Source organism: Dermacentor albipictus, unplaced genomic scaffold (assembly GCF_038994185.2).
Source record: "Dermacentor albipictus isolate Rhodes 1998 colony unplaced genomic scaffold, USDA_Dalb.pri_finalv2 scaffold_19, whole genome shotgun sequence".
In the NCBI taxonomy this organism is placed as follows: domain Eukaryota; kingdom Metazoa; phylum Arthropoda; class Arachnida; order Ixodida; family Ixodidae; genus Dermacentor; species Dermacentor albipictus.
Window position 1 is genome coordinate 3652533 of NW_027225573.1, and position 13537 is coordinate 3666069.

General features: G+C 46.6%; 1 protein-coding gene across 4 annotated transcripts in view; it reads right to left on the minus strand.

The window, feature by feature from the left end:
* LOC139052143 (uncharacterized) overlaps positions 1–13537 on the minus strand; it is a 122949-nt gene that overhangs the window by 23125 nt on the left and 86287 nt on the right. Inside the window, exon 4 of one of the 4 annotated variants that reach the window (XR_011509732.1) lies at positions 832–1690. The exons of the other annotated variants lie outside the window; for them this stretch is intronic. The gene's annotated coding sequence lies outside the window, so the exon portion shown is untranslated. Of the gene's footprint in view, positions 1–831; positions 1691–13537 lie in introns of those variants that run through there. 4 annotated transcript variants of the gene reach the window in all.

The window sequence follows — 13537 nt, forward strand, 5'->3', positions numbered from 1 at the left end:
AGAAGACCAAAGGGTCGGACATCATGGATCTCTGGAAGAGACCAACGGAGCAGGATTTATAAGCGAGGTCGTCTTTTCGACATTGGAGAGTGATAGAATAAACAATCGTTTGTCTTTCGACCTTATAACCTGGCCTTAACGAGTGGATATTTTCTTACAGGTCAACTTTGCACGCAAAAACTGCCCTGAGACCGCTGTACTGAGCAGTTTTATAGTGGTGAAGCGCGATGTTCGGATGAGCAATGTATGAATAAACAGCCGTTGACCTGTTTCACTTGGGTTTACAGTACGATTCACACACGCATAATACTACAAAGTTAGCGTTTTCTTTGTGTTTTCAATGAGCAATGCACAAAATAAAAAAAAGCTAACTGAAGGAGCAGACAAAAGTTTGCACTTTCCTTCTGGAAAGACACCCTCATGAATGTCCTTCAGTTTCGTGCCTTCAAGCCAACAACTTTTATTTTTACACTTCTTGAAGCATGCAAGGTGGGAGCAGGCAGTAATACAAAGGACGCCGTTGGCAGGAATTTTTCGCTGATGGTGCCTTCCAGTCGACGAACAAAGAGCATGCTGGAACTTGTTTTGCCAGGGCAACCAGTTATTGATATCTAACTCAATTTTCGGTAGTTCTATTAGTTCTCGGTGTAGCACTGTCTCTAATTCGGCACAAGCGGAGTAGGGTATACTCACTATTTCGTGGAGTAGTGAGAGTGAGAAAAATAATAGCTAAATTCCGTGTAAGAGAGTGGCCAGCACGCATCTACTTTTAGAGTGCATGCGACTCCTGGCAGCGTAAATCACGCTGGTAATGCAGAAAGTGGAGGGGAATGTAGCATCAAGCAAGAAAAGGGCGATTCTGAACAGGAAAACAGACGAAATGGCCACTGCCGAGCAGTGCCCTTAAGGCACGTTTCAATTATCAGGCAATGACGGCCGTCTGCGTCATCACAATTTGCCTGTTTCTGCTGTTACATAGATCATCTAAAAGTATATGAAGGCAAACACATCAGAGCGTGAAATAGGTCAGTCGTAAATATGCTCTTCCTGTTCTTTCTCTCGAAGTCTATCAGTGGTCTCCCAAAACCCTATTCTGAAACTCACACCCAGCACATTCCGTAAATCTGGCGTACGCATAACTGTTTAGCTCCGCAAATTTATTTATTTATTTACAATACCTTACACGCCCAGAGGCCATTGCGTAAGGGGGACGAACAAGGATAGTAAGAAATGCAAAATATACAGGCCAAAAAAAAAAAGGAAAGGGAAAGCATTGCACAGGGCTCGTACTAAAAAGCAGCAACAAACAAGAGCAAAGTACACGAAATAATTGAAGTATATAAATACAGCAGAAATGTCTGACACATGACTAAAGAAAAAAAATAAAGCAGGGGTTTACAATAGACAATAGCCAAAAAGCGCGATATTTTATACATGAGAAGGCTTAACGTCACGATGACACTTAAAAGTATGCGCGCAGCTGATCATGGAATGATTGATGGTTGCATATGGCTGCAATATCTTCGGGAAGATCATTCCAAAGAAAGATGGCACGTGGAAGGGCTGATGAATTGAAGGCTTGTGTTCTTCCATATATGGACTTCATGCTGTACTGATTATGGAAACGGCTCGAAATGCGTGACGGCGCTTCGAAAGGTTACGCAGATTGCCTGGTGCAGTGGCGATATTTCTGAAATAAGTATAAAAGAGCGATTGATCGACGAATATGTAATAGTTCAAGAGAGATATCAAGTTTGATCTGTGTTACGCTCGATAGGAGACTGTAGTTACGTGTAATGAAGCGAGCGGCTCTATTTTGTACGAATTCTAGCAAGTTTATTAAGCAGTTTTGACATGGGGACCATATGGATGCTGTATATTTTAGCTGTGGCCGCACAAGTGTTAGATGGGACAGTTTTCGAACATTGTTTGCGGAATTCCACAGGTTCCGGGTGCAGATACCCCATTGTGTCCTTGAAGCTTCCGCACAAATTGTATTGACAGCGCGGCCCATGAAATATTATGCATGAGATGAATACTTAAATACTTGTATGATGATGCCTGATACATATCGTGCTATCTATGAGATACGAGAAGTTAGAATTGGTAGCCTTGCGGCTGATAGAGATAACCTTGCACTTATTCGAGTAAAGTGTCATTTGCCATTTATTACACCAACTGGAAATTAGGTTAAGGTCACTTTGGAGGGCGAGATGATCATCCATGGAATTAATGGAGCGGTAAGTGATGCAGTCATCAGCAAAGAGTCGTAGACGACAAGATATGATAGCGGGCCGGTAGTTTATGTACATGAGAAACAATAAAGGGCCAAGAACGTTGCCTTGAGGTACACCTGAAGTTACGTCCCAGAGTGATGAAGTAGAATTGTTAACTGTTGTAAATTGTTGGCGGAAAGAAAGAAGGTTACGAATCCATGACAGTGTAAAAGAATCTAGGCAAATAGTAGATAATTTCGGAAACGAACGGGAATGTGCAACGCGGTCAAAAGCTTTAGCAAAATCTAAAAAGATGCAGTCAGTTTGTAGGTTAGCGTCCATGTTAAAATGCAAATCAGTCATGAATTCTAGAAGTTGAGTATCACAAGAAAATCTTTTTCGAAAGCCGTGCTGTTCAAGAAAAAGGAAGGAATTATGTTCGAGGTCACTGTAAGTGTAAGAAGTGATAATGTGTTCGAGTAATTTACAGCAAATGCGTGTCAGTGAAATTGGATGGTAGTTTTCGGGTGAATTTCTGTTTCCACTTTTAAACACAGGGATGATCTTGACAATTTTCCAGTCGGTAGGGAGCAAGCCAGATGATGGTGATTGTTGGAAAAGGAGGCAAGGAATTTAGCTGGAAATTGATGCAGTGCTTTTTAATATTTTAGAGTTAACGTTGTCAACACCAGCACTTCTAGAAATCTTTAGGTTATCAGTGAGTTCAGCGATACCTTCAACGGTGACATTAATAGGGGCCATATATTGCCAATCATGATCAGGTATAACGGGTATGTTGGAAAGACCTTCCCTTGTGAATACTGATGCGAAATACCTGTTAAATTGAGGGCACTCACTATCAGAAAGTGCTAGATGGTCATCATTGGTCAGTGAAATATGATTACCAGCACTGTCGGGAGATATCACGCGCCAAAACTTTTTGGGATTGGATTTCAAAAAAGAGGGGAGGTCGTGAGAAAAATGTTTATTCTTACAAACACGAACAGCAGAACAATAAGACTTTAAGCAGACACTTTATTTTTCCCAAGCCGATAGTGTGGACACGAGCTTGGCCTTTTTGTAAAGACGATTCTTTCGATTTCGATGACGACGGAGAGCTTTTGTGAACCATGGTTTAGATTTGTCATTTGAGACAGAAATCCCCCCCCATTAGAACATATTTGTATACTAGATAATTTATCAGGTTCTTAAAAACACCCAGTTGTTTTCAACAGACCTATCCGAAAATGAGGGCAAGAACGTTTAAATGAAAAAGTCATTAAGCCTATTATTCATTTCTTTATAATCGGCTCTATTATAATCGGCAATGTGCCTGGTTGTAGTACCTTGAAATGCTAATGGGACATTAAGCTCTAAATGAATAAGCTTGTGCTCACTAAACCTATCGAAGTACAAAATTTCGCCAATAGTTTCAGGTGCACTGCAGAAGATTAGATCAATTTTTTTTTCAAGTGATAAATCAACCAACTCGCGGTTCTGACGTTTTAGAAGTCTAAAGTAAGGCTGATAAGCTCCGATGAGGTGCCACACGAGGTTGAAAAATTCTGCCAGTCAATGTGCGGGAAGTTAAAGTCACCAACCAGGTAAATGAATTCAGCTGGGCATGTTTGGATGGCAGAAGTAATACTGGCATGAAGTTTATTAATGAAGGAGAGATCAGAATCTGGCGGTCGGTAGCAGACGCCAACCAATACCTTGACCGATGCCGTTGCACAGGCGACCCACACCATTTCCAGAGAAAAATCATGTACGTGGTATGATGCAAGCACTTTCTTGATGGCGATAAGGTCACCACCACCTTTCTTAACGGAACGATCAGGTCTGTATATGTTATAGCTATTTTGGTTAGGGAAAATTTAATTGTCCATTACATCTATATGAAGCCAGGCTCCTGTCAGTGCCACAATATCGATGTTGGTATCATCTAGAAAAGAACGCACTTCATCACGTTTGGGAAGCAGGCTTGGGAGGTTAGTAAATGATACTGATAGCCGTGGACAGGTGCTAGATGGCCTAGGCCGCTCCTGAGTGCATTTTCTTTTGCCTAGCTATCTTGCTGATAGCACAACTGAGTTAGTCGTGCTATCAAAGACGTATGTTTTGTTATCAATGCGCAGTTTATCAGCGACCAGTTTGCTCTTCTTAGTCTGGTTTTTGGCGAATTCTAGTAGTTTCCGCCTAGCTAACCTGTCGGCAAAGAAAAGCCTTCGCAAATAGAGTAATTCGAGGATTTCAAATTGTGCGCGGATGCCAGAATTCGCTGTTTGTGTTTAAAAAACGTTAGTTTTGCAATGGTGGGCCTTTGCTTGTCAACAGCGAACTTCCCTAACCGATGTACACGTTCAAACTGGGATTCGGTTACAATGATTCCTAGATGATTAGAGCAAAATTTAATTATTTTCTGCTCCGAGCCATCCCAGTTCTCTTTCGCATCATCCTGAAGACCAAAGAACAGCAGCTTTGACCAACGCTGCCTTTTTAAGGCGTCGTCCCATTTCACTTTAACTTCTTCTAGCTTTACAGTGATTTCACTCAGCGCAGGGTCAAGACCATAGTTATCGGTCTGCTCACGTGATTCTACCTTGGCCTCCAGCATTGTAACTCTGTCGGATAGCTGCCTAATTGTCATATCTGTCGCATCTTGTTTTTCCTTGACGCCCTTCAGTTCATGCAGTATTGCTGCCCGGCCTTTGGGGCCCCCAAAGCTCGCAATCTTGGATAATAAAAAAACTGTAAAAAACAAAAAATATCTGCAAGATTGGAACCCCCAGGAGTTTATAGCTTATTGACGAGAATGGCTAAATAAATATAGCTAAAAACTGATGCTATGTATATTTTTAGATATATGCCATATTTGTAAGAATAGGTCATTATCCCACTCAACATACGTCGAACACATGTAAACAGACAGGAAGGGCGGAAGGCGCAATGGAGTAGGCAATTGTTTTACTCCTTCCCAGGCTCTATAGAATAACTTTCACTGCAGATACTCGCTCAGTGAGTTTGGTGGCAGGCAAGTGAGTGCTTCCCCAAAAGATTATGTGCAAAACTGGTCAAGCACTCTTCTACATTAAAGTTTTCCACACACGCACACACACCTAATTTCAAGGCCCCGGCACGTACCTCAGAAACAGTTAATGTTAACAAATCTATATTGCTGCAGAACTAAAACCTTTTCCAGCAGTTTCACAAAGCTGTACAGCGACAACCATACGTTGGGTGAGGGTGCTTGTATCTTGCTAGTGAAATATTTTTTGCCACCGCCTATGGCATGCGATGTGTAAACACACCGCTCCATTCGATTTATGGAAACCCTCCATTCCGTTTTCCCATTCTTCTGTCGTTCTCTCTCCATTGATTTTGCTTCGCTACTCTGTTACATTATTTGAACCAGCGCTGCCTGCGCTTTACCCGCATGACCTCTCTTGGCAAATTTCACTTATGTTCCAAAATTTCAGCTACAACAAAAACCCTCGATACCCCGTTAGTGAATTGTGTGTCCACAACTTTTCTACCAATAATAGCTGCATCCACCTGTGTCTACCAGATGCTACCGCTGTCTTTGCATCCTTTGGACATAGTACGCATTCCTTCTTCCCCGTCCTTGTAAACGTCAACACATGGCCTCCTTAGTTTCCGACTGCTGGGAGCCCTAGCTCACCAAATTAAACGAGCAGGCCCTGAACCGCGCTGGCAGCGAGCTCTGTACTGAAAGCTCAAAAAAAAAAAGCGACACGCCCAGATTATTCAACAACAATTTTTTCTTGATCCCTTCCTTCCAAATATAATTTCACTTCACAACTATTCGTTTATGTTCACAGCTTTAATTTAGCGTACCATAAAACAAAGTAATCGACTGATCGCGTTACCGTTTTCGAGCATTTGTTGCTCGCAAGCTAAAGCTCAGCAACGCGTTAAGGTAAATGTAGGTGCCTGCAGAGACTTGGTGAGGAAAACCAATGCACCATCGATAGTTCCCCGAGAGCAGAAAAAAAAATCTGCTACAGCAATTACGCCGTCCTGATCTTCTCGAGCTCCTGTAATATTACCACCTGCAGCAGTGGGCACAGTGCAACAGAGGAGGCAGGCAAGGTCAAGAAGAAAGAAACGCGCGTGCTAACCCGCCCGCTCGAAAGCCAGGTCCCACCGCGGTGTTTTTCAGAAGCCAGCTGCCCTCATTAAACGTCACCAGTCGTCTTTTATGCCACTTGACAATATGCACTATAGACAACAAGAACTCGGCAGGAATTCCTTTCTGTCTAGTAGAACATAGGGTTAATCTTCAAAAAGCAATGCGAGCAAAAATACAGTGGGGAGAAAAGACTTAACAGAAGAGACGGTGGCCTATTGAAATGTCTGTGCTATTACCAGAACGTCACATGCGGCAAGCGTTCTTTTTCTCACTTTATATCAATCGTGCGAAAAAGGTTCAAAGCATAGCATTGCTCAGCCCAGAAAATGCACACTGCCGCGAGCAACACTGAATCAATTGTTGCTATCCTCATCCACTTCATTTCTCGTTAAACGGGCTCTTTAGAGCTGTGTGTGTTAGATGTCCCTTTCTATTGTCCTTGTTCAGCTTGCGCTACAACAAAATAAGATGTTGCCACAGATCATGTGTCCTACTAAATATCATTCGCCAGCGTTGTCGCAGAAAATATTGCATTGATCCTGATCAAGAGGCCAGCCTTAACGTACCAGTATCCTCTTTAACAGACACGCAATGTGACCTAACAAAGGCTACGAAGAAGTTAACACACCACAGTCCTGTCATCTGCAGGATGTCAGCGAGGCCCAGACACCACATTACTTAATGCATCTGTGGAAGTTATTTCATCCAGCTTGTGGGGGTGATCACCACCAGCTGCGCCGCAGCAGCGCTCGACTGCCCCTGACTGCACCAGTGAGGGCTAGGAAGGGGACGTCCATAGGTATCGTTGTTAGCGACTCATGGTCTCAGCTGCTTCGAACTCGGTGAAGCCCGCCCGTGCAGAAATGTTGCGACCCCTTCTCGAACTTCGGGTACGCTCGTTCAAGCCGGGCGGCATGACGAACTGTGTCGCATGCTGTAGCAGAGACAGGTTAGGTCACTGCGCGTCACGTATCTTGAAGACATTTTGTTCGTAGTCCCGCTGTTTGCAGTCTTACAAGGTCAACAACATGCATACCAGACGTTGCGGCAACTTCATCATCGCCATGGCGGTGGATTTCGACACCGCACTCAGCGTGAGGTGCTTTCTCGTGCTGATCGTGCACAGAACATTAATAAAATGGTGGCCACGTGGTAATCGAACGTACAGCCGCCAAAGATGACGGAGCAGAGGCTGTAGCTCTTGCTTATACCATTGCGCTGCGTCATGAACCAAAGACCAGCTGCGCGTCCTGAATGTTGCCACATCTCGCGACAATCGAAAGCAGGATTGCCAGCCTGCAGTCGATGACTAGACCCATTCTTACCAAGAGCGTCGAGAGGTATGTGTTGCCAGCAGAGTCTACGGAGTCCACGGGTCTTGAGGCTATGATTCCACAAGCGACCAGGTCGTATGTCGCAGCGTAGTAGAAGCCGTTGAATTTTACCCTGCTTGTCAGGGCTCTGTCGCCAACTTGCTTTGAGAAATTCGCCTGCTTTACCGTGCCGAGCCTCAAGAGCTCCAGCGTCCAGTTAACCGACCGCAAGTGTGCAAGCTGCAGGCTGCCATCGCCGCTGAGACACGCACCGCTCAATGACACCACCCAGAAAGGTGCACTGCATTTCATCATCTTCGCCATAAATAACAGGCGCGAAATATAGGTATCGACCAGGGGAGGCCGCGGTGCACATCACTACTAGGCTCTTGACGTTCACACTGACGCTCGCCGCCCTGGAAAAGTCCAGGCGGCACGTCTCGTGCAATTCAAAATTGTACTTTCCGAATGTCAGAAGCGGCGCGCACCAATGGGCGAGGGTGGCCAACAGCGCTACAAATACGTGGCTCATCGAACTCACAACGAACGGCTCACAACGAACTCGATGACTGCGCTGCGAGACACCAAGTGGTGCAACACGTAGCCCAATTTGGCTGCCGCGAACAGGTCGTTGATGTGAACCTTGCGCAGGCCGTGTACCGCTGCTCTGCAGCCCACCAATGTCTCGGCCTCGGGTACGTTGATCCAGTTCTCAGAATGAATGAATAGAATTTATTGATTGGAAAGACAGAGAGGTCGACCTGAGCTAGTGCGCTCTAGTCTGCTACTCTGCACCGGGGAAAAGGGAAGGGGAGTGAAAGTATTGGGATGGATGATGATGATAAGAGAAGTGGTGAGTGCTTATGTATACATGAGACAGTTGCCTCGCTAGAGCCGCTCGTCGAGCTTGGTGTCCTGCAGAAACTTCAACAATACTTTTGTTGCACGCACTGAAATTGCAGTGTCGGGCCATGGGCCGAGGATAGCTTCCTCCGACCGTAGTTGTCTGCCAACGCTGGCTAGGAAACTGTCTAACGTCCTTCGCTCCAGCATATATGCTGGGCAGTCGCACAGTACGTGTTGCAGTGTTTCGGGCATCTGGCAATGTACACAATCGGGGTTGTTCGATTGGCCGATGAGGTGTGCGTAGCGACGGGAGAAAGCAACGCCGAGCCGAATCCTGTGTAGCAATGATGTTTTGCTCCGTGTAAGCTTCGGGGGCAAACAGAATTTACCGTCTGGCTCAATCGTATGTAGACGTCTGTGAATATTATCAGAGTGGGCTATGTAAGCCTTTGTAAGGTCCTGCATGAGTGCCTTGATCATGGAGTTGGTGTCAGGTCGCGAGTAGGCAATCCGTACTTCATCAGAGGAAGAGGAGGGCGATCTTGCCTCACTGTCAGCGAGTTCATTACCAAAGACACCACAGTGGCTAGGTATCCATTGAAAGGTAATCACGTGGCCACTTAACTCGGCACTGTGACAAAGTTCGACGATTTCCCGCACGAGCAGATAGTATGGTCCTTTCTTTAAAAAGTATTTTAGCGCCTGTAGCGCTGATTTGGCATCGCACAATATCGTCCATTTATGGGGTGTCTGCGTTCTCATAAAACGGACAGCCTCTCGTATTCCCGCAAGTTCTGCAGCCGTAGATGTCGATTTGTGGTCTAATCGAAATCGTTGAGTAATTCCAAGTTCTGGGATGACAAATGCGGCCGTTGTGGCAGATGGCGTGACCGAACCATCGGTATATACTTGTACAGTCCCACTATATGATGTAAATATATGGGACAGGGTGAGCTGCTTCAAGCCAATGGAGGAAACGTGAGATTTCTTCCTAATTCCGGGTATCTGAAGGCTCACTAGTGGTCTTGGCAATGTCCATGGAGGTGTCACGGGGATGTCGGTGGCCTGGAATCTTGCAGGTACAATGCTTGCGTGACATGCAATAGCTTTAGAAAAAGCACAGTCAAGGTTGGTGCTTGGAAGTGTTGACAGTGGATGGTGTGAGTGTCTGGTTAGCAGGCGAAGATAGGTTCGCACAGGTTCACAAGACCTGTATATGTCGATAGGACAAGCCCGTGCTTCCGCTATTGTGCCCTTAGTTGACGTGCAGCGTGGCAAGCCAAGACATATTCGTAGTGCTTGTGCCTGAAGGCTCTCCAGCGTGCGTATACAAGAGGACCCCATGTTAGATAACACAGGCATGCTGTAGCGTATGTAGCCCACAAAAACTGCCTGGTACACTTGGAGCAAACTTCGCTCAGAGGGGCCCCATCTCAGTCCTGATATTACACGAAGAACGTGTATGAAGTTGGCCAGTTTAGCCCTAAGCGCAGTAACATGTTTGGTCCAAGAAAGGCTGCGGTCTATTATCACGCCAAGATATCTCTGGTGGGTGACTAAAGGGAGCGCTGTTCCGTCGACAACGATTGGATAATGTGACATTGATTTGCGCGTGAATGCCAGGACTGCACACTTAGTTGCTGAGAGTTGCAGGCCTCTACGGCGCAAGTACTTCGCCGTTATGGTAGCCGCACGTTGGAGTCTTGCACGCACTTGTGGACGTGTGACCCCAGATGACCAAATACAGATATCATCCGCGTACGTACTGATACGCACTGTTTCAGGTAGCTCGTCTGCAAGGCCCACCAGTATGATATTGAACAATATTGGGCTAAGGACACCACCCTGCGGAACACCCCTGCGAACATCATGTCTATCAGTCTCGCCATCCGAAGTGGACATGAAAATGGTGCGGCCACTGAGGTAACTCTGCAGCCATGCATACATCGGGCCACCAACACCAATATCCTCAAGCGCCTGAAGAATCGAATGGTGGAAGACGTTGTCGTAGGCACTTTTGATGTCCAGAAATATTGCGCATACCAGACGACGGCGTCTCTTTTCCTGTTGAACAGAAGATACTAGGTCGATCACACCGTCAATCGATGATCGGCCTCTTCTGAATCCATTGATGAAATCAGGAAGTCCACCACTTTTCTCGAGTAGCCATTCCAGTCTGCTCAGTACCATCCGCTCCACCACTTTACCGACACAGCTTGCCAAGGCTATTGGCCGATAATGTGAGAGATCATGTGGGCATTTCCCAGGTTTTAGTAAAGCCACAAGACGACTGCACTTCCAGTGATTAGGCACAGTTGCTGTGTCCCACGTAGAGTTGTAGAGCGCCAGGAGAATTTCTCGAGCTTCTACTCCAAGATGACAAATCGCGAAGTATGTAATTCCGTCTGGTCCTGGACAAGTTGACCGGCGGGAAGAAGATATCGCAGCGTCGAGCTCGTGCATAGTGAAAGGTGCGTCCAGACGGTGATCACTAGATGACGGGAAAGTCAGTCGTGAATGGGTTGGTATATCGTTCGAAGAGCTCACGAGCAATTTGCAGAAGTCATCGGCGACCTCAACTTCACGCCGGCCTTGCCGTATGGCCACAGCGCCGAACGGATGAAGCTGCTGTGGAGGCGAGCGAAGGCTTCGTACAATTTTCCAAATTCTAGAGAGAGGTTTTCTCGGATCCAGAGAGCCGCAGAATGATCTCCAGCGTTGTTTGTCAAGCTTGTCAAGGTGTCGCAGGACATGACGCTGAGCCCGGCGTGATGCAGTGACGTCTAATGGTGATTTGGTCCTTCTGTATTTCCGTTCTGCTCGACGCCGTATCGCGCGAAGTCGCTCGTACTGGTCATCAATAGATGATCTCGGTGAGGGTGCGCTGAGGTGTTTTGTTGTGTCACGTAAAGTTGCCGCGATGACATCTTCAATATTGGATGGTGCTTGGATGGCTTGACATGCATTGGTCACAGATTCTCGAAATGTTGGCCAATCGATAGAACGCACAGTGTGAGGAGCTGGGGGACGTAACCATTTCAGCTGAACATATGTTGGTAGATGGTCACTTCCATGGGTGTCGAGATCAGTACACCATCGTGTAGCAGACAGCAGGCTTTTTGAAACAAACGCAATATCAAGACAACTGCTGTAGTTAGAGCCCCGAAGGTATGATGGCGAGCCATCATTGATCACCATCAAGCCTTGACTAAGCATGAAGTCAGCCAAGTCTCTACCGCGGGCGTTCGTCGAAGCCGAGCCTCACATGGGATGGTGGGCATTAAAGTCACCGATGACTATGTGGGGACCCGGACAAGCTTTCAGTATGGACAGCAAATATGAACAGTCTATGCTCGATGTTGGGGTTATATACCCGCCAATTACTGAGAGTGTGCGCCGCTTGTACTTCAGCGTTATGCAAACGTACTCATTGGAAGCATGTGCGGAATGTCTTTACGAAGGCACGTTAAATTCCGACGAACAAAAGTGAGCACTTTGCTTGAATTGTGATCATTCTTTGACCACAGTGGCACATATCCAGATACACGTAGTGAAGACGTCATGTTTGGTTCACATATTACAGCCACGGGAAACTGGTATTTAAACATCCATTGGCGAAAGTCTGCGAGGCGGCCTCGTAGGCCTCTGGCATTCCACTGCATTATTGCAGATCTTCGTAATTGGTTTTCAAAAGATAGCGCCATGATGCCTTATTGTAGAGCCGCGAGGAGCGGTTCCAAAGCATCTAGAACATGTAGCGCGGCCTTAGCAACCGGCGTCTGTAGTCCGCAGAGAAGTGAACGCATCGTAGTTATCAGGTTTTTCAGCATACTTCGTACATTTTCATTTTCTGTCGTATCATTCTCAACCACCTTTGCAGACACATCACCCGACGCGTTTAAGCCTGTTTGTTTGGGTGGGAGCGACGGCCAGTCAATGTCAGAGTCGGTCGGCGGAGGCGTCGTTTTATGCAGCGCATGTGTTCCACGTGCTGCTGCCGAAGAAGGTACGTCAGGCCCGCATCTTGATCGCAGAAGCAAACTTGGCAAGCGAGGAGCTTGCCATGCGGCCGATGGTCCATCTGTACGGGAAGCACTCTTGTCTTGCTGTCGTCTGTGTCGCGATCGACGTCTGCGACGGCGTATCGATGTAGCTGCCTGTCTGTGAGTGGAGTTGTCCCGCACCATCTTTCGAAGCACTGAGGAAGAAGAAGTGCCTCGCAAGAAGAACGCCTATAGCTGTGGTCTCTTCATTTTCCTGTGTCTCGGACGTTTTTCAACATCAGAGACTGTGCAAAGGGCACAACGTCATCCTCCACGATGGGGGATAGGAATCCCAACCAAGCGTTTGACCCTGGTCGTCCACCACTGGCTGCATCGAAGACAAGGCACCGCACTGGCCCTTCCGCTGTCGCCCTTGAATCTTCCGACAGCTCAACGGTTGAAGAAATGGATTTGGACAACGATTTCACACTTGCCGTGGGTCGCCGTTTGAAGAGAAAACTCAGGAGGACATCAACAGACAGTGAATCGTTGCCCAAGCAGGACAGTGGTAAGCAATCATTGACTGTTGCTTACGTCCCTACCACAGCTACCGACGATCTGAATACTTTGAACAGGCAAAGCTTAACGGAGTACTTTGAGCGAATTGCGCCCGGCCAAGTCAGCGAGATCAGAATTAACGCTCGGAGGAACATCCTTTCGGTGGACGTGAACAACAAGTCAATTCTGGATACGCTAAAGGCTGCCACACTACTAGGAAACATCCCAGTGCGCTCCTTCTTTGCGTATGGAAAAGGAACCTCGACTGGCGTTATCTCTGATGTGGACAAAGAAATCGCAGACACTGACCTCCAGAAGCTTTTGAATTCCACCGCACCAATAGTGCAGATTCACCGCTTCGGTCAATCCCGGTGTATTAAAATAGTCTTTGACTCTGAAACATTACCTAACTACGTAAAAGTAGGATACGTAAGACACCGTGTGCGCCCTTACGTGCCAAAACTGGTG